At 39.1% G+C, this 27,873-nt stretch overlaps 1 protein-coding gene across 3 annotated transcripts in view; it reads left to right on the top strand.

The window, feature by feature from the left end:
• b3gat1a (beta-1,3-glucuronyltransferase 1 (glucuronosyltransferase P) a) overlaps positions 1-27,873 on the top strand; it is a 99,806-nt gene that overhangs the window by 34,969 nt on the left and 36,964 nt on the right. For 2 of the 3 annotated variants that reach the window (XM_084409908.1, XM_084409906.1), the window contains exon 2: positions 8,198-8,390. The exons of the other annotated variant lie outside the window; for it this stretch is intronic. The gene's annotated coding sequence lies outside the window, so the exon portion shown is untranslated. The remainder of the gene's footprint in view (positions 1-8,197; positions 8,391-27,873) is intronic. 3 annotated transcript variants of the gene reach the window in all.

The following is a 27,873-nucleotide window of genomic DNA, read 5'->3' on the forward strand; positions in this document are numbered from 1 at the left end:
GTTATATAATACAGATTACCACAGTGATATTTAACCGTCCAGAGGTGTCAAGTAACGAAGTACAAATACTTCGTTACCTTACTTAAGTAGAAATTTGGGGTATCTATACTTTACTGGAGTAATTATTTTTCAGACGACTTTTTACTTCTACTCCTTACATTTTCACGCAATTATCTGTACTTTCTACTCCGTACATTTTAAAAATAGCCTCGTTACTCCTATTTAATTTCGGCTTGTTTTCATTCCGGCTTGTCGTTGTTAAAAAAAAAATTGGCCAATTACACAAACGGTTTAGATCTGAGTCCCGCCTCCTGAATACACATCGCTAAACTGATTGGCGTTGTGTTTTCTTTCTAACTTGTGAGAGGCTGTAGTCACATTTGGTTGTGCGAAGCGCCAAAACTCCTCCGAAGGGAACCTAGATGCGGTAAGCGAGGGAGAAATCGGGGCAAATCGCGTCAAATATTGATTTAGAGAGAGAGAGAGAGAGAGAGAGAGAGAGAGACCATTCATTTCATTTTTTTCCTTACATTACTTTTACTTTTATACTTTAAGTAGTTTTGAAACAAGTACTTTTATACTTTAACTTGAGTAAAAAGCTTGCGTTGATACTTCAACTTCTACAGAAGTCTTTTTAAACCCTAGTATCTATACTTCTACCTGAGTAATGAATGTGAATACTTCTGACACCTCTGTAAACCGTCCGATTTTGCTGTGGAAAGATTCACGCTTTTGGGGTTATTTGATCTGTTGAAAGTACCTTGTTGATCCTTTTTACACTTTTAAATGTCCTTTTAATGTTCAATGGTTGAAGGATGAGTAGAATAATATAATGTCATTGTACACAGTTAAAAAAAAATATATTATTGTGTCCATAGAGCTAGTCTTTCACTGATTGTTTACAGCTTAACGGAAGTTACATTCATAATTCGCGCAAAGAGTCATGGGGCTGTGATGGATTTTAATTAATCAACTTTAATGAATCAACTAACATTTGTTTTATAAGATCAATTGGGTGTCGATTTGGAGACGCCCCAGATAGTTAGGTTTAGGGAGAAATCTACCACAGGGCGTAGGAATAATATGGATATATTTTGTGCCCTAACTGTGTTAAGGTATTTTTACATCATTTTCTACTAGGCTCTTCTCAGTTGTCCCTCATTAAAAATGTAATCCAAGCAGGGCACCAGCACTTTTTTGGGAACTTCTGAGATTGGGCATGAAAAATCCAGCATTGGATTGGTTTTGCATCATGGGATGCTGGTTTGCTCTAACAGCATAAACCAGCCTGGACCAATATATGGAATTCATGCTGTATTTTTCAGTATTCAGGCAGTGCAGAGCCCGGGGCAGAACACAAGGAGAGAGACGGGGTAAACAGAGATGCTGTAAGCAACTTCAGCCAGGGCAGAAAATGAACCCATGCTCCCCTTTTCCTGGGATTAATTGAATTCTTGCTGCTATTAAAGTGGCTAGGAGAGCTGAGCGACAGCTAGGAATGCAGAAGAGGTCTGGACTCTTCATGTCTGTTGCGCTGACTGGGACGATATCTCTCTCTGATGTGCGTTTCTTTGTGAGGAAGGGCTGCCGCTGACTGTGAAGGATGTTACTTTAAATAGCGCCTTAAAAAAACGCTTGACACTATTATCCTGCCAAAAATAGAAAACGCCAAGACAGAATGTATAGGAAAGAAAAATCACACCTGAAATTGTTTCAATTGTTTCTTCTAGACAGTGTTGGAGATCAGACTGAGATGTTTCTCCTGAGAAAAGAGACACCAGTAATCTCATATGCTCCTTTTCAGGGTTTTTTTTTATCGTTAACTGAAACTAAAATCTAAATACTTGAAATAAACATAAAATAAAATAAAATGTAAATAAAATAATAGGCAAATAAATAAAGGCAACATATCTCATTGTCATTTAGTTTAAGTTGAAGTACTAAATATCTCAAATAAAATAAAATAAACAAAAACTCATAACTAAAACTTAATAAAAAACTATACAGACATAAAAAAAATGGATTAAAAAGTAAATAAAAAAAATTACATTTAAATGAAAACAGCTAATATAAAAAATAATATCTAATTCACAATATTAACAAAAACTATAATAGTAGATCAATAATACTAAAATTGTATTTTCCGATAAGATAAATACTTAAAACATGCATTTCATCTGTTAAATGACTCGCTATATGTCAACATTTCTCTTTTAAACTGAATTATTTTAAGGCATCTTGAAGAAATAAAGGAGATAAAAGTTCTCCCAAACAGTTAACGCCCAAAAATGAATTTACTGCCCTTCTTGTGTGTGTTTTTCTTTTTTTAATAAATGGTGGTTGGTATATGGTGCATTAATAAAGCTTAATCTTTAGCAAAAAAAGGTCACCTTCAGTTGTGAGGCTTTGCAGTCATTTCTAGATATGAGCTTAGATCAGATTTGTCCTTCTAAATGTCCTTGAGAAGGTTTGGGTGATAACCTGCTTTTCTCATCCACCTTCATCACCTGGCTATCCTGCATGGATCGGCTCATGTGTTTAAGACAGGACGAATGCACCTGTTTTATGAGCCATTCCTGTGGAAACCCAGATGAGCGAGTGCAGTGTAAGATGCAGGTGTGCCAGAGCCTGAGCAAGGATACTGCTTATATCCAGATAGAGCTGTTATCAGCACGCTTCCAGCCGGCAGGCTTTAGCGGACCTCTCTTTTTCCCCCAGGACTTTTCAAAGGGGGTTTCCTTCAAAGGAAGCAAAGGGAAAGTTTCAGTTCTGGGCAGAAGGATTTAACCCTAAACATGCCCCCTAGCTGTGGGTTAGGTCATGTGCAGGGGAGAGAACACACGACACTGCTGTGACAGAGACATTTTAGCATTTGTATTACAAGTCGGACCTCTTGAATCCGGTGGTGAAGTTATCGAAGGATTCTTGCTCAGGCATACAAGTATTCAATCACACGTCTACCACATTTCAATTTCATACTGTTCATAAGGTGAAGGCTCCTCAGCCTCTGAGCAATCAAATATAATCTCAAAACAATATATACTTCAGTGAGCAACATGGGTCCCTTAAGAGTACGTTTGGGTAGTTGTCCACTTCATTCCACTGTTTTATAGCTTTGTGAAGAACAGAAAATACTGGCACTGCTATCGGCTTAGATTCAACTGAACCTGTGGAAGGAGGAGGGTCTGAAACAAAGCATTAGCGAACGCATTGATTGAACTGGAAACTAATTTAAAACAGTTCTATGCTATTCAACAACCGAGTCCACGCTAGCTGTGCTACTTTCATTCCTATTAATTTTTAACTAACAAAGACATCCGAAAATCATATTAAATGATGAGTATCAGTTATTATTCACAGATATTACAACTTGTTCAGCAATACTTATGAAAGAAATGCAGCAAATAAGGCATGATAAAGCTCTCTTTGAAATTATTTTTAACTTTTTTTTTTCTCGTTCCTGAATAGATTTTATATATGCAGGCAGACATGACATTATTTCTTGTCCTCATTATTGCTTGTACGCAACTGACAGCGTACCTCGCAGATACTTTACAGCCTTGAATCATCACCACCAGCTTTTGCTGTTATAAGTCCTAATATAATATAATATAATATAATATAAGTAAGGTTGCATTTACTTGATCAAAAAAACAGTAAATAAAGCAATTTTATAATATTAAAAAGCAATTTTAATATATTGTAAAATGTAATTTATTCCTGTGATCAAAGCTGAATTTTCAGCATCATTTCTCCAGTATCAGAGTCACATGATCCTTCAGAAATCATTCTAATAAGCTGATTTGCTGCTTAAAAATACATATTATTATTATTATCATCCACAAATATATATATTGTTGTGGAATCCTTGATTTTAAAAAAAAGTCAGGGTTATTTGATTATTAGGAAGTTGATGAAAAGAACAGCATTTATTTGAAATATAAATCTTTTGTATCATCATAAATATCTTTACTGTCACTTTTGATCAATTTAATGCATTTGTAAAAAAAAAAAAAAAAAAGAAAGTTAATATTGTTAACATTTGTTTACATTTAACCTTTAAAATAATACAAAATAACATATTTCTATAGCACACTGAGTGATTAGTTACAAAGCCCGCAGTATCAGTGTGAGGTTTTATGGCACGAGTTTCACATTTATTTTGAATTTTTTCCTATAGTCACTTCTAAAACTTTATAGAGAGAAGTGCGGAACTTGCCAAGGAGTGAATTATTGATGTGGGCTACTGACTACAGAATAAAGAAGCATTTACTTCGTGTGGGTTTGCCTGAATTAATCATAACATGAGACTAAGACGAGGGATGAATTCTTTCTTTACAAAACCCACCAATTTTCCAGCAAATGACAGATGTCTTCTCGCAAAACCGGACCCAGCCATTATCGACAGCATCAGTTTACCGTGCGCATCAAACATTCAGCAGACGGTCTTTTGTCTGTACTGCGTTCTTGCATTTTCCGCCTACATTGTTAAACATGCGCAACATGCAATTTTGACATCAGCATTCGCAACGTGTCTGTCGACAGAAATGTTTAAGGGGACCATCGGCAGTTAATTGACAGACTGGATATGCAGTATTTAACTGCAACATTTCAAATATTAATGTTAATCATACACTGACATTTAGCCTGATAAAATCCCCCAAAGTATCTTTCTTTCCCTCTCCCCAGACTTTATGGATTTCCTCCATACTAGCCATAGCTATAGTTTCCATGGAGACAAACTGACTGTATAAGACCTGTACATTTCCCACATGCAGATGTGTGCAGTGGTCCAAGAGCCACAGAGCGTCATTGAGATATTAAGGTTGACATTTCTTGCTGCCAAACACCATGTCAAGCCCCTTTCCCACCGGATTTATGGCACGGTTGATGTGGTAAGTGGCGTTGACTGCAGGGTGGAGTATGAATACACTGCAATAGAAAGCAATGGACTGTTGATTCATCCCCCGTGTCTGTGGGCTTGCACACTTGATCAATACTAATCCCCTCATCCGTCACGGGTCACATCCAGCTGTACATCTCTCACTGTCAGCACATGAGTGCACATGAAGTGATTCTCAGGACACTTGTTTAACAGTCCTCTGGGATGACCTGCTAAATAAACTTCTCAATTTTCCGTACATTCACATTACATTTAGAGTGATTTTATTTGTCAAACTCTAGATATTTCTGTATATTTATAGTTTGTTAATTTGCCTTTTTTTTTAGCTTGTCACAGTGCATTCTGGGATTGCCTGCCCTATATGAAGCTTATGGCCCTGCCCCAAATGGCACACTTCATATGTACTTGCAGTCTTTTAGATAGTTCACCCAAAAAAGAAATTCTGTCACCATTTAAATCACCCTTATGTCATTCCAAACCCGTAAGACATCTTCAGAACACGAATGGAGATTTTTTTGATGAAATCTTAGAGCTTTCTGTCCCTCCATTGACAGCTACACAGCTAGAACTTTGACGCTTCAAAATGTTCATAAAAATATCGTAAAACGAATCCATATGAATAAAATTTTTCTGAAGAGGCTTTAAAAAAAAATCATTTTTGAGTTTCTTAACCCAGTAAATTGCAAACAACTAGAAAGCCATGTAAATGCATTGTTTAAAAAGAGTGGGAAGCCTGAGGAGCATTTGGCTTTTTACATTTTTGAAATCCTAATTAAGACATTTTAAGACAAAGGGCCCTATCTTACACCCGCCACAATGCAGCGCCAAGTGTTTTTTGCTAGTTTCAGCCTGACGCAGTTATCATTTTCACATCCTGCGCTACGTTGTTTAAATAGCAAATGCATTTGCACCCATGGGCTGCTGGTCTGAAAACGAGGTGTGTTCTGGTGCATTGTTGGTGCGTTGCTATTTTGAGGCAACAGAAATAGACTGTGCCATTGACCAACTGAATCCTGGTCTAGAGTCAATGGCGCAATATTTTTTTTTGTTATTTAATGAGCGCGTTAGTTATGTGCGCCTATAGGTGGGTCCACAACGCGCGTACATTCTGCTTATTAAACACACAGGGCACACAAACATACCAAATATTTAAAAGGATTACAATGTAAAATATTATTATTGTGTACATAAATATATGGTGGAATCCGGCTTGTCCCATAGATGGTCTGCTTACGCACTTTTACCTCGCGCACGAGCAGATCCGTTTGCACTCTGGAGACGGGCTGGCATCCCAAAACACACCCATTACTCATTAAGAGAATAGGGACAACCCTTTTAGACTATGCGCCTTTTCCCGTCGTTAAACTATCAAAAGTGGATTCGGACACACACTAAGTGAACTTGTGAACTAACCATGCGCTTAGATCGTTAAAATAGGGCCCTTAGAAAGACTTAGACTTAGAAAAGTAATGCAAATGAGTAAATATTAAAACATTTTTATAATGAATATACCTTTTTCTAGTATGCCAATCTCTAAAATATTTTATCAGGTTGAAATATGAGTAAAAACATCTTTACATTTTTTTGTTTTTCTTAAACCAGTAAATAGCAAACAACTAGAAAGCCAAGTATATTCTTGAAATTCCTGTGGGAAGCCTGAAGAACATTTGGCTCTTTAAAAAATTGAAATCCTGAAATTATATTTTTATTTACATTATTAAACTTGGGACCCTTTAAATGTTGATGTGTACAATGGGGGGCCTTGGGAGTCAAAAGGTTAAGAACCACTGCTATATACTGTAAGAATTTGGCCTATAGAAGGTGTTATATGAAGTGTAATCATTTCAACTTGATGTCAGGAACATGCATTCAGCCAGAAATGTTCTAGAGCAGAACCAATTTGCACTTTTGCTACTTGCTATGGTCTATTTAGCAACATTTTCGAGTTTACTAGCACATAGATGGCCTCCAAGCTTAAACACATGGACTAAAAGTCAAAAAACACAACATCAAATTTTTATAGGGTTTTTGAAAACATAAAAAAAGGGCTTGAAGTATTAGCTTTATCTACTAAACCCAATTTGTTTTAAATTCCATTATTAGAATGGATCGTGGTGATAACTTGTATGCCTCTGTTGTGGTCCTGTCAATAACCTGTTAAAAGAAATTCATTCCACCCAATCTCTTTTGATCAGAGGGTAGACGTGTGATTTTGCCTATTACACTGAATCGATAGACAGCTCAAGGCCAGATGCATAACTTTCTTAACTGACACAGGATTCATTCTCGCCTTCATCAATAATGGATATAAATGGACAGCATCAAATAAGATCTCAGACGTTAGCAGGAATTCGGCCTCCAACAAAGAGCACAAGCAACAGGAGGCGGAAAAAATCTAAATCAAAACTTGGGTTCCCTTGAAGCTGGTTTTAGAGGAAACTCTATGTATAATGCAGGCGCGTGTCAAAACGATTTAAGTGTGGGTAAAAAACTCTTTCTGAAGGTTGAAGAAAACTTCTGGCCACAACAACTTTTTTTTTTATGTGTGGCAGAAGTAAAAAAAACAAGTTTGCAATGGACTTTGCAAATGTAAGATGTTCATATTAAGAAATAGAGCAAAATCTTAACTAAAATCATTCAATTTGTATATATGTATATAGGCCTAGGTGTGTGTGTGTGTGTGTGTGTGTGTGTGTGTGTGTGTGTGTGTGTATATCTATATCTATATATATAGATAACGTTCCTGTATGAAATACAGCCACCGTGAGTACATCCCGATATTGATAACACTGCCTGAACATCACCTGCAATCAGATTCAGATTTTAATTAAAAAATGGTTCGGGTGCAGTGTGAACACGCGCGTTGAGGGTTTTCTGTTAGAACGGTGTCGTGTTAGCGGCCCCTTAGTTAATAACTAATGATCTTCACAACGGAAGTGAATCAATCAATCAAAACTAACTTTAGCTGGACAATAACTTCATCCTAGAGCTGCTGTGAAGCCAAAACAATCTCTGTTACTGTAATTTCCTATTATCACCGTAAAGCTGCTTTGAAACAATTCATATTGTTAAAAGCGCTATATAAACGAAGGTGACTTGACTTGACTTGAACACTCAACCTACAGTCCACATTTATATTTATCCATATTTCCCACCATAAATAATCTCCAGTAATGAATGACGCCTACTCCAACCCTGCCCTCCCCTCTTCCCCTGACTCTCAATGCCCGTCTTTGTCCGAGGATGAGAATGAGCCATTCTCTCTCTCACAGATGACCCCTCTTGTCTCCACAGGCGCTGCTGAGGACGTGACTGCCCACGTGGTCTGGATGCCAGCCGCTGCCTCTCAGAACCCCTGACAATCCCAGAAACACATCCTCATCCTCCGTTTCCACGCTCTCGACCCCCCCGGTCTGCGAGGATTATTGAGTCTCGGGATTACTGAAGTGTCCACTTTGGCCGCGGGAGAAAGGGCACACTATTACTTGTGAGTATCCTCAGCTGCTCCAAGCCTCAGCTCTGCCTGCGCAATTACAGTCATTATGGGCTTTTGTGCTTACTTGGTGGAAAAGAAAATGCAGGGAACACTTTATTAGAGCAAATGAAATGCTTCATCATATATTATTGGCCATTACTTTAATTATCGGCATAACAGAGTGAAACGAACGAAAACAGATCTTTCTTGCCTTGAGTTCTTATATCTGAAATGGGCTCGAGACTTAAATTGAAGGAACTGGGGCATTGCCAGAGATGTCATGCTAATGTTTTGGCCACAAAATGCCTTGAGCGGGACTCGGGCATGTTAGGGATTCGGTTAGTGTCCGTGCGAGCGGCTGCATGGGTTGTCAACCTACCGCAATAAATAATTGAAATGGATGTCCGACAACATTGTGTGTAGTTTCAGCGTTTACTAGGGTTGCAAGCTCTGTGAAAATTTTGAGTTTTACTGCGAGTGTGAGAATTGGTTTAGAAGCTCGACGGACTCAGGGGGAGATCACACACCATCTGATTTCAGCAATCTTCCTGCTGGTGTAAAATATCTTAGGCCTGCTATTACCGGAGAGTGTCTGTCTGGGTCTAGGGGCGGAATAAAACATGTAAGGTGAAAGCCGCAGATGATTTGGAAGCCGGAATGACTTAATGCAATCTGAGATGAGGAACAGGGAGAGCCGGAGAGGCTGAGGATGTGATACATGGATGGATTTTTCTGTATGCTGATGTGGGCTGATTTAGAAATACACGTATAGTGATGAAACCAACACAAAGCACACACGTCTTGACTGAAAGAATACTTGTACTACAAAGAAACGCACTAAAAACATGGGTCCATCTTTAAAAGAGACAAGCTATGCTTTCATGCTGTTAAAAGGTAGAAAAAAAATTGATTTACTTTTTTTAATGGCTGTTCTTTGACATATTGTGTGCAATTTATTGGTGCTCATTATTTCAAATAATAATTGGAAAAAAATATGTTTTTAATCAAAATATAAACTACCCGTCTAACCCAATTTTCGCTTTCTTTGCAATTTCAAACGCCAACTCTGATGCTTCATTCAACACACTTCCCCTGGAATAAACTTTAAAATGTTAATTAAACATTTAATTAAAATGTCATCTTACTCGTTATTTAATTGTTTACTTGTTTTCTGCGCAAAAGGAAGTCAAAAATATATATGATAGTAGGAAGTAATTATTATAATATAAAGACAATATAACATACATTTATATGTGTATAACAAATTGAATTGTGAGCTTAAAAAGAAAGAAATTCACACTGAAAGTCACAATTGTGAGAAATAGCTCTGAAGTAGAAATGGTCTTCGATAGTTTTGCGTAATTCAAACCACAGTAACATCCATGTTTTTCCAAAATGGAAATGTGTGTAAATGTCTCAACATCAATGTTTTCTGAGGTAAAGTTGCAAAAATTACGTTTTCCTCGTGAAACTGCCCTGACATACAATATTATATGGTTGGTAAACACTTGAAAAGCAACAATCCTGAACTCAAAGTAAATCACAGTACTTCACAGTCTCATTTACTAAAAGGACGGATGGCTAATCAGCAAGTCTCGGGATCAATCCGGGAGTCCCGCCGTCATGTATCTTCCATCGGCTAGTGAGCGTCTACTCAGACTCTGAACGCTGCTAAATGAGTGTCTTAGATAAAGCAGCACAATGGCTGTCACAAACACACTCCAACATACAAAGGTGCACAAACATGGTCTGGAAACACCAGGAGGCTGTGGATGTGATGAATTGAATGGAAAGACTGTCCTTTCCAGCACAGCAGTGTTTCAGTGGCACATCCTGATCCTGCAGAGAGAGAGCGGCTCGAGAGACCCGGGCTGATCGGCAGTTCTGGGAGTTAATTAACACCAGAGGTCTAGCAGCTGTTGTGCCCCCCCACCCCCCCACCACCTTTCAACTCTGTACCATCTTACAGACGCGATCACACTTTAACATGTTTGCAAGCACATATAACAGACCTAAGCATTAAAGCAATAAACAGTATGCATGTAGTGGGTATAAAATAAGATATCTGCAATTAGGGCTACACGATTTGGGAAAATGTCATATTGCGATAATTGAGGTCAATATTGCGATTGCGATATGCGATATAATAAACAAATGGTTTCATGAGTCAACTTGCTTGGTTCTCAAGGAAAATAAATGCACACACAGATTAGTGATAATCTGCCTAGAGAAAAAAGTTATTTTTCTTAACAGAGTGTTTTTCTCTGTTCCCTTTGTTCTTTGATTAACTTTAGCGACAGATATAATTAGTGGCTACTGTGTACTGTCCCTTTAAGACCAGCCGCTGCTGTCAGAGACGCGGATCTCACACGCGCCTCATTCTCTCACGAGTCACAACTCTTCACGTTCATCATAAGACTACTCTTATGTTATGAAGATACTCGACAAAAAGACATTTTGGCATAATTGTGTTATTGTTCGTTCAAGCTCGAAAGAAAACTGTATTCTGGCATGCTGTTTTGTGCGCACGCACGATATTAGCGCGAGTCTTTCTGTGTGTCACAGTCTGCGCGTTCACTGACAGCGCGTTCATTTTTGTCTTATCGCGCATGAATGGTTTTAAAGCATTTGCATGAATAAGAGCGGGATCATGTAACATTAGCCAAAGGATGCCAAAAATTAACAGATGCTGCGTTAATTGCGTTAACAGCGCTAATTTGTTTATTTAATATAAAATCACAGCATTTTGCGTCATATAATCGCGTAGGCTTGACATCGTGCAGCACTATCTGCAATAGATACAAATATTTACAGAAATTACTTTTAAAATTGTGTGGGTAATTAGGGTCAACCTACGTCACTATCTATAATTACAATAACACGAAATAAAACTATAACGTAATGCTGTAAAGACAAGCAATTATCCTTCTTGTTAAGTATTTAAAAATGAGTTATATCAAATTATACAGTATAGTTTTACAAATCTATTAGAAACTGACATCATTTATTATTCATGAATGATACAAATATGTACTGTCATAATTCAGACAGACAGATAGACAGATAGATAGATAGATAGATAGATAGATAGATAGATAGATAGATAGATAGATAGATAGATAGATAGATAGATAGATAGATAGATAGATAGATAGATAGATAGATAGATAGATGGACAGATAGATGGACAGATAGATGGACAGATGGACAGATGGATAGATGGACAGACGGACGGACGGACGGACGGACGGACGGACGGACGGACGGACAGACAGACAGACAGACAGACAGACAGACAGACAGACAGACAGACAGACAGACAGACAGACAGACAGACAGATAGACAGATAGATAGATAGATAGATAGATAGATAGATAGATAGATAATGCACAAATGGAAAGACATCTGCCCATCCATCCCACCCACAGGGATACAAATGCCTCTCATTATGCATGAGCTCTCTAAACGAAAAACTCTGTCCTTAAATAAATAAGAACCAGACAAGAGAAGTGTTGATTTAAGTTATTTGATCTGTCCATGAGTCCGGTCCGTGTTATCAGCCCACAGTTTTATCACTGTTAGGCAGATGTGAGCAGGCCTAGGAAGCCTAGCAACCCCTGACACATGGATAATTAATTTATATTTCTAGGGGAAGACACTTAAGCCCATCCATGTCCATGGTCAGAGCAGTGTGTTAAGAGAAGAAACTAGCTTGTTTTCCAGAAGGCTTCTGTATTGTAGGCACAATGAAGCGTTTGATTTGACATCCTTGCGCCTCAGTGGCCTTGCATGTTAAAATGCTCTCTCAATTTGGAACAGTACTTCATTTCTTAACCCTTTCTGTGGAGCCTCAACGTTTTATAGAGAATAAAAATGTGCTTTCCTCTCTCAACCACACAACATGAGGGGTGGCGTATATCCGCGAAACAACCCAGAACAAGATCTATTAATAGGCTGTTCTTTATCTGCTCATTAAGAAATCAATAGGAAACATCCACATTTGAGAAAGGAAGTAACCTTTGCTCCTGAGACTGATCTGATATCATCAGAAAATCCTCATATCTTGCACGAGTTCAATTATAGCTGCTGCGATACTCCAAAGAGTCTACTTACAGCTGTGTGGGAGTGCGACGGATGTGTTCGCATTTGAGTCAAACTCACGATTAAATCCATGAATGTCCAACACAGAGACTGAGACAAACCCATGGCATTGTGGCTTGTTTATGTGACATGATTTTAGCGTTTACATGGCTGCGCGTAATGCAAGTAAATGAGCCATAGAGTGTGTAGTAAATCCACACTTAATCTTTTTCTTTTTTTCATGTCTATTTTTCTGCTCTTTAGAGTAATCCCATCACCGAAGAGCATTTCTAGTGTGTAGCATTTACCGCAAGTACTTCCATATGGCGTTTGCATGCTCCTAGCCTGTTTGCACGCAGCTGCTAAAATATGCAAATAGCAACATAAGCTCAACATATCTTGTATGCATAGAAATTAATGCACAGTAAATGTGTGTGAAGTAAGATGGGAGAGGGAAGGTGAGGTGAGGACACGACTATAAAAGACATTGCCTAGTACATACTAAAAATGGGTAGCACTTTAGAATACTGTTCCATTATTAATAAATAACTACACAGGAACAAATAGCACTGTTGAATGCAGTAGTTCACTATTAGGTTTTTTCATCAAATTTTAAAGGGGGGGTGAAATGCTATTTCATGCATACTGAGTTTTTTACACTGTTAAAGAGTTGGATTCCCATGCTAAACATGGACAAAGTTTTGGAAATTAAATTGTACGTTTGAAGGAGTATTTCTGTGCCAAAAATACTCCTTCCGGTTTGTCACAAGTTTCGGAAAGTTTTTTTCGAGTATGGGCGTGTGTGACGTCAGATGGGGCGGAATTTCCTTATACGGGTCGTAAGGGCACTTCTCCCGGAAGGGCACGCGCGCACCCGTAGACCAGAGCGAGAGAGCGAAAGCAGTACGCCCACCAAAGCGCTGTGCTCGGCTAAGGCTTTAGGGAAGTCAATGTCACCAAAGAAGTGGGTTTTTGGTTGCCAGGGCAAGACAACCCTGCACAGATTCCCAAAGAACCCAGCGTTAAGGGACCAGTGGATCGAGTTTGTTTTTCCAGAGCATCAACGGAGTTGTGCAAGTGTTCTTGTTTGTTCCCTGCATTTCGACGATGATTGTTTTATAAACAAAGCCCAGTTCGACGCCGGATTTGCAGATCATCTAATGCTTAAGGATGGAGCAGTCCCAACGATAAAGGTTCACGGTCGTGCGTTGGAACCGCAGGCGGTGAGTAAAACTGCTTCAAATGTCTGTGTGTTGTTAGCTATCGCCGCGTAAGCTCCGCCCACACGGCACGCCTCCAGACGCTCGGTTTTTTCCGGAAAGACTCGGTACAGCCTATCTTTCTTTTATAAATATAATAAAACTAAAGACTTTTTGGAGATATGAAGGATGCAATACTACTCTATAGGTACTCAAGATTAACATGAGATTGACTGAAACTGAGTGTTTCACCCCCCCTTTAATTCTTTCACCCCAGATTTTCTTGAGGAGACACTTATTGAGTCCTAAAGAGCTCATGAAGCAAATTCGACAAGGAATGCTAATTAGCATTTCCTTTAATAAGGGAATTGGAGGCTCTCCAAAAAGCTATGGAAAAAACAGCACTGGTGGAGAACTTCTGTTACAGTATGATGGGCCCCAGGGAAGACCACAGGGAGGAGGAGAACCTTCGCTACTGAAAAATATAAATCCAGATTTCCACAATCCTCTGTGGGATTTGCAAGATGGATGCCCAACTTTTTAGCAGTTGGAAGCCCTGAGGCGGTACACAATAGTGGTCCTCCCTAAGTGATATGGTAGTTCTGTTTTAGAACAGAATAGAAACAAATAAAAACATGTGTTGTTGATATGAAAGTTATATAATGCCCACACTCTCAGAAAAAAAAGGTACAAAAGCTGTCACTGGGACAGTACCCTTCAAAAGGGTACTAATATGTACCATTTAGGTACTAATATATACACTTTTGGTACCAATATGTACCTTTGAGGGACTATTATGCACTCTTTAGGTACAAAAGTGTACCTTTTGAAAAGGTACCGCCACAGCTTTTGTACCTTTTTTTCTGAGACTGCACAATCTGCACAGTATATGGTATGCAAGATTTACGGCAAACCCTAATGCTCCAAATAATTAATAGGTTTGAGTAGGGTAAACTTAAATTAAACCAATTATTTCAATCAAATCAACTTTTATGAGTATTTAGAAATTTATTTTTCTTTCGAGTTCACAATACTTACACATTTTGAGTAATCTGAATCGTTTCATTGTTTTGAGTTTTATGCACTTGTTTCTTTTAATTTGCGATCAAAGCATTGTGTTACCAATTAAGTAAGCATTTACTGAAATAGCTAGTTAAAGCTAGCCAAGTTTCTACTACTAAAAATATTTAGCTTAAATTGAGATTGCATGATCATTTTAAGTTTAAAGTATGAATTAGCTTACTCAAATATTTCAAGTTAAGAGCAATTAAAATGTAAGAGTACAAAATAAAAATGTGCTGATGTTATGTAACTGATTACCTCAAATTTTTTGAGTTTTGCGAACTTATTTGGATTCATAGTATAGCCCTTAACTTCTGTTAAAGGGATAGTTCACCCAGAAAATAAAAACACCTTCATATCATTCAATTTGGCAAACTATCCTTTTAAGTAACTAAATGTGAACTAGTCCCTGTGTTGTATCCCTGTAGCTCTTCACAAAGTCGGAAGCAGTAACATGTTAATTTACGCGTGAGCTTAAGGAAATCATATTGGAAAAAAAAGGAACACTGCTAAGTCAGGGATGAATTTTAATCTCACACAGCGCAAGAGCAATCAATCCTTCCTATTCAATCTCTCCCTCGGCTCTTGGAAATGAATTCAGCTCAGTTTCATGTATTTTATCCCTTTCTCAAATCAAACAGTCTGAAACGACAGCATTACAAGTGAGAGAAGTATTAACCTCTTTGCCTTTGTGGGTGGCTGTGTAGATAAGTGGTGTAAGAACTACTACAGCCATATGAATGGCATGCTAGATTGATTCCTTGATGTGTGGGCCATTGTTTGTCATTATGAGTGTGCTTTGCTAGACTTAAGCTGTTTAGTTCTACAAGAACCTCAAGGCAGATTTACACTGTCTGGTCATGCAAGCCATCTCATCTCAGCCCAAACATGTACGTCATCACTAGCTTTGCTCAGCAGAGCAGACTTCTGGCAATGTGTCCTGAAGAATAAACATGAACACATTAAACAGGACATTTCTGAGGACAGGGTACCATTACGCAGTACTTATTGCATTCAGTACACCTCAGACAAGGTATGATTTCTTTTGCTGTGGCGAAAAGTGCAGAAAAATGTCACAGGAAACAGACACAGCGAAGCTTTTAACTTGATATATTGTAAAAAATATATTACTTTTAAACATTAACATCAGGACCCAAATACACTCTACCGATGCCATTGAAAATATAGGCAAAGAAGATCGATCTTGTAATAAGAAATGCTTTCAGGACTGTTAAAATATCAATCAACCACAATTAATCAGGGAAAAATCAATATTGTCCTACTCAAGCAAAATTATTCATGCCTACTGAATACGCTTCTAAACGTCTCTTTAATGATTTATGTAGTTGAATTGTACTATTATCACCATGTTTTTGCTGCTGTCCGCAATCATATCACAACAGACCTGTGTCCATTTATTTTTCACACATCTTCTCTGTGCCTATTTTTATCTCACTCCAGCTATGTATCCTTTCTCTTATCTTCACTCTCTGCTTGTTCAGTGCCATGATGACACTGGTAGTGCTGCTACAGTGGGTTAAGAAGCCAGTCAGATGTCAGGTTTCACTGCAAAATCACTCATTGTGCTCTGAAGCATTGACGCCGCACTTTCTGCTGTTGCCGATACCAAACATCCCACTGTGTCAGCGGTTCTTTCCTTCCTTCTGTCATATTAATCTACCGCTGAGTACATTAAAATGTGACTTTGGAGTAAGCACTCAGTGTATTGCTGTCTGTAAAATGGCAGAAAAATGATAGGAGAGAAGAGAAATCCTATCAGGTCAAAAGGAATGTCGGCTGTATTGCATTTCCTTGTTCAAGGACATAACCTCTACGGTAGAACCACACTGTATAACTTGAGAACGTTCAGCACAACCTGTATTAGGCCATTTTTTTATTTGCAACAGCCTGAGGATACATCGGGCTATTTAAAAATATCAAAGCACATTCAGATTTAAATTAGGATATATTACCAAACTAGGTAAAATTACCAAATCTTTATAAATAAACCACTGATTTGAGCTTTAAACAACTACATTCTCACCTGAAAAACTCTAAAAACTACATTTCGTGACACAAAAACAGTTGTATTTTTAAATTACGTGGGTTTTCCCCTCTGCTATTGACGCTTGCTGGTTAGTGCGTGATGCATTCTGGGATACCTGGCTGTCTCAAGTCACCTCTCGATGCATCCTCGATAAAAGGGGCGGATCAAGAACACATCCAGGGATTTGAACTGTAATTGGCTGGATGTGAACTTTGAATTGGATGACGCAACTGATGACGTTTCACAAGTCCACAAATACAGACAAGAACGCATATTGAGAAACGGCCACTATCTTTATGAACGAGTCACTGAATTATTCACTCAACTGATTTGTTCAATTCTTCCAGGAACAAAACGAGCCACTGTCTTTATTAATGAGTCGTTAAATCAATTATTCATCCAAGAACAGCGATCTGGCCCGTGTAATATTGCGTTAGGTATATTCTTTCAACTGTATTTTCTGTTTATAACAGCTGCTGTCTGCAGTGCTTTCCAGCTGTCATTTCAAAGAAATCATATCGTAAGTAACAGTGACAGTTTTACTTCCATATTTACTTCTAGAATGTGATGCCCACTTTTTATGGGATGTAATGATGTGGAAATTAATGCATCAAGTTCTAGTCAAATGGATCCGCAGTCCCTGGTGGAAGCGATGCTGGCATGCCTCCATCAGAGACCGCTTTTGTTCTTCATATCTATAGTACATATGCAGCAGTGCAAAATAATGTCCAAGAGTACAAAGGAGGGTTTTTATGACGCTTTGGCTGGATGCTTCAGGGCCGTTCTGAAGCCATATGCAATCCAGAAGTAAACAAGATCTCTTTCTAGTCATCTTACAGATCCTTAATGCAGTGTTCCAGCCTCCCTGGACACAGAAAGGCATAGCAACATTGTCCATCCAGAGAATATCTCCATTCATAAGCATAGTTTGTTGCACGTGTGTTCATTTAAATGTCTTGTACTAGTTAGTATAGTTGTCCATGTTTTAGTGAGTTCAACAGAGATGGTGCTAATGGCTGTATAATTACCTTGAGGTATCAATGTAAATCAGTGTGTTCCTGTGGCTTGCAGTGGCACACCTACGGTTCAGAGCACGCGACAGCAAGCTAAAGGACAAAATCACTCACATCATCAGTCTGAGTAATTATGCAATTAAGAGAGCAACAGAGTTGTATTGATGTTTGCAAAGAAAATTGCATAGGACACTTTGTGTTGAAGTATAAATTATTTTAATTAGTGCATGCGGCACTGTCTCGCAATTCCTGTGCTTGATAATGCCAAATGAGGAGAAGTCAGAAAATGTGTTCTTAGCTCTCCTTATTATGGTACATTCAGTTTGTTTATTTAATCATTTTCTGGGTTAAAAATGTCTGGATTTGTTACGTGTCATGATGATGATAAACTTTATAAACAATATATCTACACTACCGTTCAAAAATATTATTTTTTTAATTCAGCAAGGAAGCATTTAATTGATCAAAAGAGTCAGTGAAGTCATTTTAATGTTTCAAAAGATTTCTATGTCAAGTAAATGCTGTACAAAAAAATTCTATGCCAAATTCATGCTGTTCTTTGTAACTTTTCTATTCAGCAAAGAATCTTGAAAAGAGTACTACTCTAATCAGAACAAAGAATAGCAATGAGTAACATACTGTACGCCACAAGACAACACGAACAAGACTAGCAAAGAATAGGCCTTTTATTAAACATGCAATCGACCCTCGGAGAGCGTGAACCTCCTGTCCAGCTTTCAAAGGTCATGTAACTTATTATCTTGGATGATAAGAGATCCATAATGCTGTTCTAGAAAAAAAAAAAAAGTGTACAGTTCTCAAACGACTTTCACCCTTACAAATATAGACTAACTTTCCTTATAGAGCAAGGACGCAGTGTCCAGGTTTATCTATGAATTTACCAGGAGGTATTTGAAAATAAGTTGAATAGGAAAGGAATAGGAAAGTAAAAGGAATAGTTCACCCAAACAGGAAAATGAATTCACTTCATGTCGTTAAAAATCTGTATGTTGAGGGATTTTTTTTTTTGTGAAGAAAAAAATAAAATGAAATATAAATAAATAAATAATAAAAATAATCAACAAATGTACACTACATACATTAAATGCATTAAAAAAACACTTAAAGCATATTACAAGTGTTTCTCATGTAGATGAGTAAATAAATGTTCATTTCTGAGTTAACTTTTTCTTCAGTTTATTAATGAATTGTATTAAAAGGAAAAATGTTACACCTGGCCTAGTTTTAGATACTAGGAACATTCACCAATCCGCCTACTCCTTATTAAAATCCACACCAATTAGTCTCCATCTGGGTGGGGTAAAAAAAACTTTTCTACCTCAGGTGATTTCCCTGTGGTTTAATTAGCAAAGATCAAATTCATAATTCTGCATTTATTTTTCCAGCGTGTCCATGTATATTATTGGAAGCTGTGACTCAGAAGAGTCCCAAGAGTGAGAATTCCTCAACATACCTCATTAGACGGCCTCCACACTTTGCTTTCTCCCAGTCTGATTAACTTTTGAGTTGGCAACTAAAAATGCTGTGATCAGTGAACTGAAGATCAGTGCTGGAAGGCTATTAACAACAGCCCCCGTTCAGCTGAAAGTCTTGTAATAGGGAGAAATACACGGGATTGTGATTTAATGACCTTTGACTTTGTGATGAATGAAATTCTTTGGTCATTAGCATACTAACATGGTCATCCAGACAGCCCACTTTCTTCAAAGATTAAGGCTGCATTTACACTGCACGTCTTGATGCACAATTCCGATTCGCTGACTATATCCGATTTTTTAAAAGTGACCCGTATCCGATATTTGCATTTACACTAGGCCTATACACTGCCAAAACAACCAAATGTAGACGTTCTGACCCGGAAAATAAAGTAAAACAGCTCGATATGCAATGGATGCAGAAGCAGACAAAATTATTATAGTGATGCGCGGATCGCGGTCATATCCGCGGGGGCTCTGTGGATAATCCGCGGATCGGGCGGGATAAGTAGGCTAATAAAAATAACATTCTGATTAATTTCGGGTGGGTCGCGGGTGGATATGATAAATCATTATTAACGAAAATATTAACTACATTCTCTAAAATATGAGTATGTTCCATTCCAGTTTGAGTTTCAAGGGAGTAAAGCCTGTTTATGCCATTAAGAAAATGAAATAAATTTTGTTTTAATGAAATGTTCATTTAAAAGCAGCTCATTCATCAGTGTATTATGTTACCATTATAGATGCGTGCATCAACCGTCGCCTCGAGTCCGCTGTTGAAGGTGGTGATCATCCATTTATCCTCACGCGTAACAACACATACGAATACATAATTTGACCATCGGGTACGGATACTTAAATCAGACAAAAATATTAGTGCGGGTGGATGATTTGTTTTTGGCTGCGGATTCGGGTGACGTTGGAGCTCATCCGCGCATCTCTAATTATCCAGTGTTTTGCTTTCCGCACTATTTTCAAAAATCAGCAAAACTTTGCTCTCGTGAGGCGGAGAAAAAAATACTCCACTGTGTTGAGCCTTCGTCCTCCATCGCACCATTAATAAGTCATGTGATCGCAGTTGGTGTCCACCTGAGTTGACGTCCCTTTTTTAAAGGGTTAGTTCACCCAAAAATGAAAATTCTGTCAGTAATTACTCACCCTTCGTTTTACCTTCGTTTATCTTCGGAACACAAATTAAGATATTTTTGATGAAATCTGAGAGCTGGCTCACTCCTCCATAGACTTCTAGGTGGCCGAAACTTGCTGGCCCAGAAAATGTATTAAAGAGATCATTATAGTCCAAGTGACTCCAGTGACTCAATTTAGATTAGATTAGATTAGATTCAACTTTATTGTCATTACACAAGTACAGGTACAAGGCAACGAAATGCAGTTTAGGTCTAACCAGAAGTGCAATAGCAGCAAGTGCAGGATATACAGTGGTTCATAAGTGCAGAACATGGATATGTACTGAATAAATATAGAGTTGAATACTATTATAAACAAAAATTTACAGATAGATTGTCCTATGAATATAATATACAGATAACTATTACTGTGAACAGAATTTACAGCTAGATATGTACTGAATATAATAATATACAGATGGCTATTACTATAAACAGAATGTTTACAGATAGATATGTACTGAATATAATATACAGATGGCTGTTACTATAAACAGAATTTTACAGATAGATATGTACTATGAATATATATACAGATGGCTGTTACTATAAACAGAATGTGAGCATAATATACAGATGGATATTACTATAAACAGAATTTTACAAATAGATATATGTATAAGTTAGGCTAATGAGCAGTATAACAATGGATTTAAAGTAGTGCAAATAAAGTTTGGACAGAAGCTATCCGAGTGAGTGCAGTGGAAAGTAATTGCATATTACAGTTAAGGTACGATATTGCAATGTATATATAACAGTCGGTACTGTAAATAAACAGTCGGCAGTGCAAATGAGCATATTCCAGTCAAGGTAGTAGTGCAAGATGCATATGTAAACAGTTGTTACTGTAATAACAGTCAGCAGTGCAAATGAACATTATAGTATTGCAAATAACAAAATGGAGGCAGGTGTGAGGAGGGAGAGGAGAGTCAATCAGTATATAAGGGGAGTGGGATCAATGAGGGTTAGAGTTTAATAAAGAGACAGCTCTGGGGAAAAAACTGTTCTTTAGTCTGCTGGTCCTGGTCCGGAGGCACCTGAAACGCCTGCCGGAAGGCAGGAGAGAAAACAGTCTGTGGGCTGGGTGAGAGGAGTCCTTAAGGATGCTGCGAGCTCGATGCAGACAGCGTTTCCTCTGGATGTGCTCGATGGCAGGTAGTGGAGTCCCAGTGATGCGCTGGGCGGTTTTCACCACCCGCTGCAGTGCCTTGCGCTCTGCAACAGAACAGCTCCCATACCACACTGTAGCACAGTTGGTCAGGATGCTTTCTATTGCACAGCGATAGAAGTTCACCAGGATAGTGGAGGAAAGCTGATTCTTCCTCAGTGTCCTCAGGAAGAAGAGGCGCTGGTGAGCCTTCTTGACCAGGCTGGAGGTGTTGGTTGTCCAGGTCATGTCCGCCGAGATGTGGGTCCCCAGGAACTTGAAACTGGAGACACGCTCAACAGCCATTCCATTGATGTGGATGGTGTCGTGTGTGCCTCTTGACACTTTCCTGAAGTCCACGATGAGCTCCTTCGTTTTGGTGGTGTTGAGGAGCTGGTTATTTTCGGTGCACCATGTGGCCAGGTGCTTGATCTCCTCCCTATAGGCAGTCTCATCGTTGTTGCTGATGAGACCAATCACCGTAGTGTCGTCCGCAAACTTGACGATGGAATTAGATCCGTACACAGGCTTGCAGTCGGAGGTGAAGAGGGAGTAGAGGAACGGGCTTAGCACACAGCCCTGTGGTACACCAGTGTTGAGTGTGATGGATGTGGAGCAGTTGGAGCCTGATCGAACATTCTGGGGTCTGTTGGTCAAGAAGTCCAAAATCCAGTTGCACATGGAGGTGTTGAAGCCCAGGTCTCCAAGTTTGGCTATTAACTTAGTTGGGATGACAGTGTTGAATGCTGAGCTGAAGTCAACAAACAGCATGCGTGCATAAGTGTTCTTATTGTCCAGATGTGTGAGCACAGAGTGCAGTGCCATGGAGACTGCATCCTCTGTGCTCCTATTGCTACGGTAGGCAAACTGGTGTGAGTCCAATGTGGATGGTAGAGAGTCTTTTAGGTGTGCCAGGACCAGCCGCTCAAAGCACTTCATTACGATGGGTGTGAGTGCTACAGGGCGGTAGTCATTAAGGCACTTCGGGCTGGAGTGTTTTGGCACTGGCACAATGGAAGTGCATTTAAAGCATGTTGGTACAGTTGCTTGGGCAAGAGACAGGTTGAAAATGTCTGTAAAAACCCCAGCGAGCTGCTCCGCACATGCCCTGAGTACGCGTCCAGGGATGTTGTCTGGTCCAGCAGCCTTGTGCGCGCTGATCCTGCTCAGTGCATTGCAGACATCTGTGGAGGAGAGTGTGATCGGTGGGTGGTCAGCTGAGGATTTGAGCTTGGTGGCAGTTTCTCTGTTGTCTCTTTCAAAGCGAGCATAAAAGTCATTTAGCTCGTTCAGGAAGTTGACATCAGTGGCTGCGGGGGTGGAGTGAGAGGGTTTGTAGTCACTGATGGCCTGAATGCCCTGCCACATGCGCCGAGGGTCAGCGTTGGAAAAGTGTCCCTCTATCTTAAGCTTGTAGCAGTGCTTGGCCTCTTTGATGCCCCTTTTCAGATTTGCTCTGGATGTGCTATAGGCTTGTGCATCTCCTGATCTGAAGGCAGTATTGCGTGTCTTCAATAGGAGTCGCACTTCCCTGTTCATCCATGGCTTCTGATTTGGGTATGTGGTGATCTGCTTCTGGGTTGTAACACTGTCAATGGTGGTATTAATATAATCCAGTACAGAGGAGGTGTAGCAGTCAATGTCCGTGTGAGAGCCACTGGTGGCTTGAGAAGCAAACATACTCCAGTCTGTGTGTAGAAACCTTTCCTGGAGTGAGAAATCTGCCCCCGCAGGCCACACCTTGATGGTCTTCACTGATGGCTTCACGCGATTGATCAGAGGTGCATATTTGGGGGTGAGGAACAAAGAAAGGTGATCTGACTGTCCCAAGTGGGGGAGGGGTGTCGCGACGTAAGCTTCAGCCATGTTTGTGTAAACATGGTCTAAGGTTTTGTTTCCTCTGGTGTGACAGGAAACATGCTGGTGAAATTTCGGTAGCACTGACTTTAAGTTTGAATGATTAAAATCACCCGCAACAATAAACGCAGCTTCCGGGTGAACGGTCTGTTGTTTACTGATGGCTGCGTGAAGTTCTTTCATAGCAAACTTGGCATCAGCATCCGGGGGAATATAGGCTGCAGTTATAATAGTGGAAGTGAACTCCCGCGGTAGATAAAACGGTCTACATTTAACCATGAGAAACTCAAGGTTAGCTGAACAATGTCTCCCAACAATAGCAGAGTTTGTGCACCAAGCTTTGTTAATGTAAATGCACAATCCACCACCTCTGGTCTTACCGGAGCCATGTAATGTTCTATCCGCCCGGAATGTATGGCGTCCCGCTAGCTCAATAGCGTTGTCCGGTATTCCGCTGTTTAACCATGTTTCCGTGAAAATTAGAACATTACAGTTCAAAAGTCTCTTGCTGTATGTGATGTTGAGTCGAATCTCCTCCATTTTGTTCAACAGCGACCGTACATTGGCAAGGAAAATGCTGGGTAAAGAGAGCCGGTGTGGTGTTAGCTTTAGCTTAGCTCTTAGTCCTCCGCGCTTCCCCCGCCTTTGTTTACGATCTCGCCGGCGCCTGCGAGCACTTCCGCCCGGCCGGGCAGAGTGCATAGCCTCGGGTGATCTGGCGATCTCAGGAAGGAGTCGAAGGTTGTCCATAAAACTGTCGGAAATTCGCAAACCAATATCCAAAAGCTCACCTTGGGTGTACGATGTTAAGGCACAACTGTTCTGGACGAACAGACCCGAAATGAGCAAGAAAAATACTGCTAAATTACAGAATCTGGAGAGACCGCGAGCCTCGCGATGTACTCGCGCCGCCATCTTGGATCAAATAAGATGACTCAATCTTAAGTTTATCAAGCGACGAGAATACTTTTTGTGCGCAAAAACAAACAAAAATAACAACATTATTCCACTATTCATTTCCTTCTATCTGGGCCTCGAGTTAGTTTACGTAGTGTTTTTGCGCAGCGCGTCTGTGTTACACGTCACCACGTAGGCTCACTATTGGCCGACGCTGGTCATGTGTGTGATAAGTGTGACGCACAACACAGACGCGCTGCACAAAAACACTCCGTGAACCAACTCCAGGCCCAGAGAGAAGGAAATTAATAGTGGAATAAATAAAGTCATTATTTTTGTTGTTTTTTGCGCACAAAAAGTATTTTCGTCGCTTGATATACTTAAGATTGAGCCACTGGAGTCACTTGGACTATATTAACGATCTCTTTAATACATTTTCTGGGCCAGCAAGTTTCGGTCACCTAGAAGCCTATGGAGGAGTGAGCCAGCTCTCAGATTTCATTAAAAATATCTTAATTTGTGTTCCGAAGCTGAACGACGGTCTTACGGGGTTGGAACAACATGAGGGTGAGTAATTACTGACAGAATTTTCATTTTTGGGTGAACTAACCCTTTAATGACGTATGACTCGCATTTACTGGGGAATATCCGATTTGTCTGCTTACATGGCAGACGCAAATGCACATATCCGATTCATATCCGATTTATTACCACATATGAGTGAGGCCTGAATCCGATCTGAGAAAATCGGAATCCATGCGTTTTTTTTCCTGCTTACACGTTCACCGGTCATATCCGATCTGTGCCACATGAGAGGAAAACAAATCGGAATTGGGTCACTTGAACCATGCAGTGTAAATGGGGCCTATGATACAGTGCGTATTGATATTGTGTGTATTTACAGCATCAGGACCAATGTCTATTATAATTAAAATGATTTGTAATGGGATATTACTGCACATGCTGTATTTCTTTCATTTGAACAATGGTAAATGGAGTTGTTTTCTCTCTCATGCTTTAAGTTCAATGAACTCTTAAGTTTATTCTTTAAGTTTTCAACAACGCCATTATTCAGAATGGAGCAAAGATTTCTGCAATTCAACAAGAAGTTTAGAACATATGACGAGTTGTGTGTTAGACTCTGATCTGCATTTTGGACCACAAAAAGTCTCATGATGAAAAGCTAGCAGATTTACTTTAAAGAAGTCTAATTAGCAGAGAAAAAAAAAAGAATCAGCTATATGGCAATAAATCAAACAATTTTTCTTAATGATGCTGAACTTTTTCTCACATCAGTCCATTTTAAGATATCTTGTATGTGAGTTTCTTGTTCTGTCAGAAACATTTTTCAAAGGCTAATATTTGGGAATGTTTAGCACAAGTTAAGCTCAGTCGACAGCACTTGTGGCATATGCTGATTACCACAAAAATAACTGATGCATACTTTACAATGGAAGTGAATGTGGTGAACATTAAAATAATAAACCTTTTCAATAATATAGCCACAAAATATAACTACTATGCATGTTAACATGATTATAGTGTGGAAGAATCACTTACTAACCTTTTCCGTTTGAAGGTATATCCAATTTTCAACTTTGTTGCCATGATAACGTAATGCTGTAAATCTAGTGTTTAAGACTTAAAGTATAAGCTTCCCATTTATGTTTTAAAATTGGCCAGATTTACTTCCATTGCGCAACAAGTGCCTCATTGTAACCTTGATTTGCAAGAAAAACATTTTTTTATTGGTTTTGATTGAGCTTATTTTGTATCGAACCCTGGAATGTTTGTATAAAAATGCTAATAAACATAAGGTTGGTTAATGTTGTTCAGAGACTTCATAAATATCTCAGATCAACACAAGAGCCATCGTAACTATTCCACATCGGCCTGGGCACCAATTCCAGTTGCCTCTATCTCCGGCCTCAGCCTGAATTTTGTGTCTGGCCCTTTAGATTACAATCTGCAAACTGAAAATAAATGAAATAGTGGAAGGAGGACAGGTCTTGGTGCAGGTTCTCAGTGTGACATGGCCAGCCTGAGGCTAGCCTTTGAATCTCTCTACAGTGCTGAGCTAGTACGCTGAAGACAGGACTCTCACCATCAATCACATCTATCTCTGTGCAAATGGCTTAGACCTACTTCACTTACCCTTACTGGAAAAATACTCCCCTCTAAATCAAAGTGGGAATAGCATTCCCTCCATCTCCTTCTGGCTGATTAGGTTATTTAACAACACTGAGCGGAGCACAGCATACAGCCAATGCATACAAATGCAGAGATGTAAATCTGTGTGCATAGCGCCGACTATGAGCCAAAGCTGTTCACTATGTCTAAGACTCATGATTAAAAGGTCAAGAACTTCAACCATTTGTAGACACAGACACACAGAGACACTCAACCCTCTCAAATGACAATGTCTGATTAGACAGATCTGATTAAATAGACAGGCAGACAGAACGATAGAACAACAGACATATCTAATGGCAGAGAACAATATAATGACAGATAGATAGAACAACAGACATATCTAATGGCAGATAGAACGACAGATAGACAGACAGATAGAATGATAGATAGAATGATAGACATAGAACGAAAGAATGTCAGACAGATAGAACGATAGAACAACAGACAGATAGAATGACAGATAGAATGACAGACAGATAGAATGATAGATAGAATGATAGACAGAACGATAAAACAACAGACAGATAGAATGATAGACAGATAAAACAAAAGAATGACAGACAGATAGAACGATAGAGTGACAGACAGATAGAATGACAGACAGACAGATAAATTATAAATAGAACGATAGACAGAACGAAAGAACAACAGACATAGAACGAAAGAACGACAGACAGATAGAAAGACAGATAAAACAATAGAACAGACAGATATAATGACAGATATAATGACAGATAGACAAACAGACAGATAAAACGAAAGAACGACAGACCGATAGAATGACAGACAGATTGAATGACAAATAGAACAATAGACAGAGAGATAGAATGGCAGGTAGACAAACAGACAGATAGAACAACAGACAGATAGAATGATAGAACAACAGACAGATAGAATGATAGACAGATATAACGATTGAACAACAGACAGATGGAATGATAGACAGATAGAACAAAAGAATGACAGACAGATAGAACAACAGACAGATAGAACGATAGAACAGACAGATAGAATGATAGACAGATAAAACAAAAGAATGACAGACAGATAGAACGATAGAGTGACAGACAGATAGAATGACAGAGCAACAGACAGATAGAACGAAAGAATGACAGACAGATAGAACGATAGAACAACAGACAGATAGAACGATAGAACAACAGATAGAATGATAGACAGATAAAACAAAAGAATGACAGATAGATAGAACGATAGTGACAGATAAAACGATAGAACAGACAGATCTAAGATCAGATGTAATGACAGATAGACAAACAGACAGATAAAACGAAAGAACGACAGAGTGATAGAAT

The sequence above is a fragment of the Rutilus rutilus genome (genome assembly GCF_951802725.1).
Source record: "Rutilus rutilus genome assembly, chromosome: 5".
NCBI lineage: Eukaryota > Metazoa > Chordata > Actinopteri > Cypriniformes > Leuciscidae > Rutilus > Rutilus rutilus.